The sequence below is a fragment of the Bos javanicus genome, chromosome 5 (assembly GCF_032452875.1).
Source record: "Bos javanicus breed banteng chromosome 5, ARS-OSU_banteng_1.0, whole genome shotgun sequence".
Taxonomy (NCBI): Eukaryota; Metazoa; Chordata; class Mammalia; order Artiodactyla; family Bovidae; genus Bos; species Bos javanicus.
This window is the reverse complement of record NC_083872.1, coordinates 59203236-59211582: the sequence shown is the minus strand read 5'-3', so window position 1 is coordinate 59211582 and position 8347 is coordinate 59203236. Positions and strand designations below refer to the sequence as shown.

The window sequence follows — 8347 nt, the reverse complement described above, 5'->3', positions numbered from 1 at the left end:
AAAGAGCCTCTTCATGAAAGCAAATGAAGAGAGTGAAAAAGCTGGCTTGAAACTCAGCATTTAAAACACAAAGATCATGGCACCCGGTGCCATCACTTCATGGCAAATACATGGGGAAACAATGGATACAGTGACAAACTTTAAATTCTTGGGCTCCAAAACCATTGCAGATGATGACTGCAGACATGAAATTAAAAGACACTTGTATCTTGGAAGAAAAGCTATGACCAAACTAGACAGCATATTAAAAAGCAGGCATTGTCAACAAAGATGCATCTAGTTAAAGCTATGTTTTTGTTTTTGTTTTTGTTTTTCAGTAGTCATGTATGGATGTGAAAGTTGGACCATAAAGTATACTGAGTGCCAAAGAATTGATGCTCTTGAACTGTGGTGTTGGAGAAGACTCTTGAGAGTCCCCTGGGCTGCAATGAGATCAAACCAGTCAATCCCAAAGAAAATCAATCCTGAACATTCATTGGAAGGGCTAATGCTGACGCTGAAGCTCCAATACTTTGGCCACTTGATGCAAATAACTGACTAACTGGAAAAGACCCTGATGCTGGGAAAGAGTGAAGGCAGGAGGAGAAGGGGACAACAGAGGATGAGATGGTTGGATGGCATCACTGACTCAAAGTACATGAGTTTGAGCAAGCTCCAAGAGTTGGGGATAGACTGGGAAGCCTGGCCTGTTGCAGTCCATGGGGTCGCAAAGAGTTGAACATGATTGAATGACTGAACTAAACTACCAATTATAGTATATACATTTTTTGCCATTCAAATTCTCATCATTCTCTCATGTATTACCCTTCCTTTGGGCTCATCTATCCACTCAACCTTGGAACTTACCTCATTTCCCTCTTTGAAATGTTTTTTAATTCCATGTTTTCACAATATTCCTTACAAAATTAGGACAGACAGTAAAAGGCAGAGCAGCAGCGCCTGAGAAAGACCTGTGTTTTGATTTTAACAGGAAACACTCTTTCTAGAAATTCAGGAAATATTCAATCATGCTGAATACTATTTTTCAATGTTTTTTAATTGTTGGATAATTGCTTTACAATGTTTTGTTCATTTCTGCCATACGTTAGCATGAGTGTGTCACAAGTATACATATGTCTCCTCCTTTTTGACTTCACTCCCACCTCCTACCCCAGCCCACATCTTTAGGTTGTCATAGAGGCCAGGGTTAATCTCACCATGCTGAACCGCAACTTTTCAGTGGCTATCTGTTTTATATATTTTAATGTATGAGTTTCAATTATAGTCTCTCAATTTGCCCCACCTTCTCCCAACCATCACCCGCTACGTTCACAGGTCCGTTCTCTATGTGTGTGTCTCTAATTGCTGCCCTGACAGTAGGTTCATCTGTACCATTTTTCTAGATTCCATATATATGTGTTAATATACAATATTTGTTTTTCTCTTTCTAATTTACTTCACTCTATAACAGGCTCTAGCTTTATCTACCTCACTATATTTGATTCCCGTTTGTTCATTTATATGGATGCTTGGCTTGTTATGAACCAGTTTACAACCCAGCTTATGGTTGTGCATTTGTGCTCAGTCATGGCCAACTCTTTGTGATGCTATGGACTATAGCCTGACATCTTCCTCTGTCCATGTGCTTACCACAATTTCTTTATCCATTCCATCTGCCAGTGGACATCAAGATTGCTCCCATGTCCTGGCTATTGTGAATAGTGCTACAATGAACTCTGGAGTACCTGTGTCTTAGAATTGTGATTTTCTGAATATATACCCAGTAGTGAGATTGCTGGGTCATATGGAAGTTTTATTCCTATTTTTTACAGAAATCACCATACTATTCTTCATAGTGGCTCTATAAATTCACATTCCCACCAACTGTGCAAGAGAATTCCCATTTCTTCACATCTTCTCCAGCATTTGTTTGATGACGGCCATCTTGACCAATGTGAGGTTTTACCTCATTGTAGTTTTGACAAGTGAAGTTGGGTATTTCTTCATGTGTTTATTAGCCATATTTATCTCTTCTTTGGAGAAATAGCCCTCTATTAAGTCTTCTGCCCATTGTCTCAATGACTTGTTCTTTTGTTATTGAACTACATGAGTTGCTTTTTTAGAGATTAATCCTTTGTCAGTTGCTTCATTTGCACATATTTTCTCCCATTCTGAGGGTTGTCTTGTCATCTTGTTTATGATTTCCTTTGCTGTGCAAAAGCTTTTAAGTTTAATAAGGTCCTACTTGTTTTTATTTCCAAAACATAAGGAGATGGAGGTCTGTAATCCGTTTTGAGTTTATCTTTGTGAATGGTGTTAAGAAGTGTTCTAATTTTATTCTTTTACACATAGCTGTCCAGTTTTCCCTGCACCACTTATTGAAGGGGCTATCTTTCCTCTGTTGCGTATTCTTGCCTCCTTTGTCGAAGTTTGATAAGATGCACAAAAGTGCTTGGGTTTATCTCTGGGCTTTCTATTTTGTTACATTGACTCTTGTAATTCAAGAATTGATATGTCTCTCCATCTGTTTATGTCATCTTTGACTTCTTTCATTAATGTCTTATAATTTTCTTTATACAGCTCTTTTGTGCATTTATTCCTAGATATTTTATTGTTGTTGCCTTGGTGAATGGCGTTGATTCTTTTTCTCTTTCAGATTTTTGTTACTAGTGTATTGGAATTCAATGAATTTCTGTGAATCGATTTTGTATCCTGCAACCTTACTAAATTAACTGATTATTCTAGTCAGTTTCTGATGGTATTTGTACGGTTTTCTTTGTATAGTATCATGCTGTTGCCAATGAAAGTTTTACTTCTTCTTTTCCAATCTGGATCCCTTTTCTTTCTTGTTCTTCTCTATTGCCAATTAAAATTAACTCGAATGTTACCTTTTCATCATGGCTGTGAAATAAAAACAGTCATATGAAACATTTCCAGAGGAAGAGATAAGGTAAAAATATCTTCAAGAGAAAATCAATAACAGTTACCTCAGAAAGTTGTTTAAGAAAAGCTTTGATGTTTCTTTCTGGCTTACTTCATTCTGTATAATAGGCATATATATGGAATTTAGAAAAATGGTAACAATAACACTGTATACGAGACAGCAGTAGAGACACTGATGTATAGAACAGTCTTTTGGACTCTGTGGGAGAAGGAGAGGGTGGGATGATTGGGGAGAATGGCATTGAAACATGTATAATATCATATATGAAATGAGTCACCAGTCCAGGTTCGATTCACGATACTGGATGCTTGGGCCTGGTGCTCTTGGACGACCCAGAGGGATGGTATGGGGAGGGAGGAGGGTTCAGGATGGGGAACACGTGTATACCTGTGGCAGATTCATTTTGATATATGCCTAAACCAATACAATATTGTAAAGTTAAAAAATAAAATTAAAAAAAAAAGCTTTGATGAACTTAGGCAGTGTATTAAAAAGCAGAAACATCACTTTGTCAACAATGATCCGTATAGTCAAAGCTATGGGTTTTTCAGTAGTCATTTAAGGATGTGAGAGTTGGACAATAAAGAATGCTGAGCACACAAGAATTGATGCTTTTAGACTATGCTGCTAGAGAAAACTCTGAAGAATCCTTTGGACTGTGAGATAAAGCCAGTCGGTCCTATAGGAAATCAACTCTGAATATTCATTGGAGGGACTGATGCTGAAGCTGAAGCACTCACTGGAAAAGACCCTGATGCTGGGAAAAATTGAGGTCAGGAAGGGAAAGGGGCAACAGAGGATAAGATGCTTGGAAGGTATTACTAGATCATGGAAATGAGTTTGAGCAAACTCAGGGAGCTAGTGAAGGACAGGGAAGGCTTGTGTGCTGCAGTCCATGAGAGCACAAAGAGTTAGATATGAATGAGTGACTGAAAATGGAATAAAGCTGTTCACAAGATTCAACTAGCCAATATGAAGAAAATAATTAGAATAGGCCTGGACTATATTAATTGCTGAAAAAATATTAACTCTACCCTCCTCTTTCTTCTCTCTCATTATTATAAAAGTATTATAATAGTATAAGGAGTTCAAATATACTTCAGTTTCCAAACTTTAAAAATATTTAAGTAGATATTTAATTTCCAACCCTCTAGTGATTGTCATTGTTTGATTTCATGAAAATTCCAGATAGAATAAAAATTCCTAATAATGTCATTTCTATTACCTGGTAGAATGAAAATTTCAGAAGTCCACATCAAGTTTGACATTCTTTTCATCAAACTAAATGGCCTATAAAATTGTAATACCAACCCGTGTTCTTTACTTCATCCAAATATATTTGAATAAAAAATTTATATAAAATTCTGAAGAAATATTCAACTTTATACAGTTAATTAGGTTCAGTGTGGGGAATTTTTTAACATGGGAACAGATGAAAAGGACTCATACAACTGTACTGAAAGAGTTTGGGCAGATTATGAGTAACAGAAAGCAATGACAAGAACTTTACTTTTTTAATGATATAATCACTTGCATTTTCTGGAGAAAAAGATAACCTTTTGGATGGTCTCCTTGAAGACTTGTTTCACTTGCTGGTTCCTCAGTGAATATATAAATGGATTCATCATAGGAGGAACAAAAGCATTCAGAATAGATGCTCCTTTGTTAAAGGATGCCTTTTCTTTTGCTGAAGGGTTGGCATACATGAATATACAGCTTCCATAAGAGATGGAAATGACAATGATGTGAGAGGAGCATGTAGAAAATGCCTTTTTTCTCTGACTGGCAGAAGGCAGTCTCAGAATTGTCTTGATGATGAACATGTAGGATAGAATCATTAATGCCAAAGTAAAAAGCAGAATCACTATTGCAGAGTAAAAACCAATCACTTCAAGAAGTCACGTGTCTGAGCAGGATAGTTGCAAGAGAGGGAAATAGTCACAAGTAAAGTGATCAGTGATATTAGAACCACAGTAATCTAACTGGAGAAAAAGAATAACAGGTGGGAAGATGTTTAAGAACCCTGCCAGCCAAGCACAAAAGACAAGCAATACACAGACTCTGTTGTTCATGATGGTTGTGTAATGCAGGGGTTTGCAGATAGCTACATAGCGATCATAGGACATGGCAGTTATGAGATAAAACTCAGTGATACCCAAGAAAATGAAGAAAAACAACTGAGCTGTACAACTGCTGTATGAAATTGTTTTATCCCTGGTGATAATTGTGCCAAGAAATCTAGGAATACAGACAGTTGTAAAGGAAATTTCTAATATAAACATGTGTAATATCATATATGAAACGAGTCGCCAGTCCAGGTTCAATGCATGATACTGGATGCTTGGGGCTGGTGCACTGGGACAACCCAGAGGGATGGTATGGGGAGAGAGGAGAGAAGAGGGTTCAGGATGTGGAACATGTGTATACCTGTGGCAGATTCATGTTGATATATGGCAAAACCAATACAATATTGTAAAGTTAAAAAATAAAATAAAAAAATTTTTAAAAAAGGAAAAAAAAAAAAGAGAAGTTCCTGAGGAAAAAATACATAGGTGTCTGTAGATGGGAATCTACCAAGGTGAGAATGATGATGGTAAAATTTTCAGTGACACTTAATATATATGTGATGATTAAAAAGATAAAAATCACAATCTGAGGCTCTGGGTCATCTGATAGCCCCATAAGAATGAATTCTGTGGGTCTTGTGTGTTTTTTCATTGCTAATCGTTTTCCACCATTCAAAGAGAAAATGGATGTGTTTCCTATAAGAAATAAAAGGTGAAAATACATTTGAGGATAGAATACAAAACTTTTAAAGTATGCTTCATGACGATAATGAATGAAATTCAAAATTCACCTACAGAACTCTCTCCAATTTCCCTTCAACTTTCCAAAATCACTGGATGGGGAACACGTGTATACCTGTGGTGGATTCATGTTGATATATGGCAATACCAATACAATATTGTAAAATTAAAAAATAAAATAAAATATGAAAAAAATACGCTTATTCCTTGGAAGGAAAGTTATGACCAACCTAGATAGCATATTGAAAAGCAGAGACATTACTTTACAAACAAAAGTCCGTCTAGTCAAGGCTATGATTTTTCCAGTGGTCATGTATGGATGTTACATTTGGACTGTGAAAAAGGCTGAGCACCGAAGAATTGATGTTTTTGAACTGTGGTGTTGGAGAAGACTCCTGAGAGTCCCTTGGACTGCAACAAGATCCAACCAGTCCATTCTGAAGGAGATCAGCCCTGGTATTTCTTTGAAAGGAATGATGCTAAAGCTGAAACTCCAGTACTTTGGCCACCTCATGCGAAGAGTTGACTCTAAAGACTCTGATGCTGGGAGGGATTGGGGGCAGGAGGAGAAGGGGACGACAGAGGATGAGATGGCTGGATAGCATCACTGACTTGATGGACGTGAGTCTGAGTGAATTCCGGGATTTGGTGATGGACAGGGAGACCTGGCATGCTGTGACTCATGGCAAAGAGTCGCAAAGAGTCAGACATGACTGAGGGACTGAACTGAACTGAACTGAAGAAATATTATCTGAAGTTCAAAATCATTATTTCTTCTTCAAAATACACTATCATAGACTATGGATAAAATAAAACTCTTATGATAACACTTAAATGGGGCTTTTTTTCTAATAATTTTTAATTGGTTCAAGGTATTCTTTAAAAAATTTAGTTTCCTTTGTAAAAAGTACAGAAATATTTAAATTGGTTCTCCTCCTTTCCTCATTATTATAAAAACCAGTATAATTTGCAGATAACCTAAGTAGAGTTTGAAAGCATACAGAGTTTATGTATGCCTACTTCCACATTTTATAATTTGCATAACTGAAGCCCACTTTGTTTAGATGACTTTCACTAGTTTAAAGGACTAGTGAATGTAGTAAAACTGTCAGAAATTCTTAAAGAGAAGGGAATAACAGACAATTTGACCTGACTCCTGAGAAACCTACATGCAGGACAGAAGCAGCAGTTAGGACTGGACCCGGAACAATGGACTGTTTGAAATATGGGACAGGGGTACTTAAAGGCTGTATATTATCACCTTGCACGTTTGTGTGTGTGTGTTAGCTGCTCAGTCGTGTGACTTTTTATGACCCCATGGACTGTCGCCACAGTCCATGGGGATCACAACAAACTGTGGAAAATTCTTAAAGAGATGGGAATACCAGACCACCTGACCTGCTTCCTGAGAAATCTGTATGCAGGTCAAGAAGAAAGAGTTAGAACTGGACATGGAACAAAAGAATGGTTCTAAATCAGGGAAGGAGTACCTCAAAGCTGCATATTGTCACCCTGCTTATTTAACTTATATGCTGAGTACATCATGCAAAGTGCCAGGCTGGATGAAGCACAAGCTGGAATCAATTGTGGGCAGAAATATCAATAACCTCAGATATGCAGATGGCACCACCCTTATGGCAGAAAGCAAAGAAGAATTAAAGAGCCTCTTGAAGAAAGTGAAAGAGGAGGAGAGTGTAAAAGTTGGCTGAAAATCAACATTCAGAAAACTAAGATCATGGCAACAAGTCCCTTCACTCCATGGCAAATAGATGGGGAAACAGTGGAAACAGTGACAGACTTTATTTTGGGGGGCTCTAAAATCACTGAGATGAGCCCTGGGATTTCTTTGGAAGGAATGATACTAAAGCTGAAACTCCAGTACTTTGGCCACTTCATGCGAAGAGTTGACTTATTGGAAAAGACTCTGATGCTGGGAGGGATTGGGGGCAGGAGGAGAAGGGGACAGCAGAGGATGAGATAGTTGGATGGCATCACTGACTCGATGGACGTGAGTCTGAGTGAACTCCGGGAGTTGGTGATGGACAGGGAGGCCTGGTGTGCTGCAATTCATGGGGTCGCAAAGAGTCAGACACGACTGAGCAACTGATCTGATCTGAAAATCACTGCAGATGGTGACTGTAGCCATGAAATTAAAAGACGCTTACTTCTTAGAAGAAAAGCTATGACCAATGTCGACAGCATTTTAAAAAGCAGAGACATTACTTTGCCAACAAAGGTTCATCTAGTCAAGGCTATGGTTTTTCCTGTGGTCATGTATGGATGTGAGAGTTGGACTATGAAGAAGGCTGAGCGCCAAAGAATTGATGCTTTTGAACTGTAGTGTTGGAGAAGATTCTTTTTTTTTTTTTTTTAAGTTTTCTGTTTTTTTTTTTTTTAATTTTATTTTATTTTTAAACTTTACAATATTGTATTCCTTTTGCTTGGACTGCAAGGAGATCCAACCAGTCCATTCTGAAGGAGCTCCGCCCTGGGATTTCTTTGGAAGGAATGATGCTAAAGCTGAAACTTCAGTACTTTGGCCACCTCATGCGAAGAGTTGACTCTTTGGAAAAGACTCTGATGTTGGGAGGGATTGAGGGCAAGAGAAGAAGGGGAC

At 37.9% G+C, this 8347-nt stretch overlaps 1 pseudogene; it reads right to left on the bottom strand.

Moving 5' to 3' along the window:
* Window positions 1-4449: 4449 nt before the first annotated feature.
* LOC133248886 (olfactory receptor 6C3-like) lies at window positions 4450-5641 on the bottom strand (annotated as a pseudogene).
* Between the last annotated feature and the right edge of the window lie 2706 nt (window positions 5642-8347).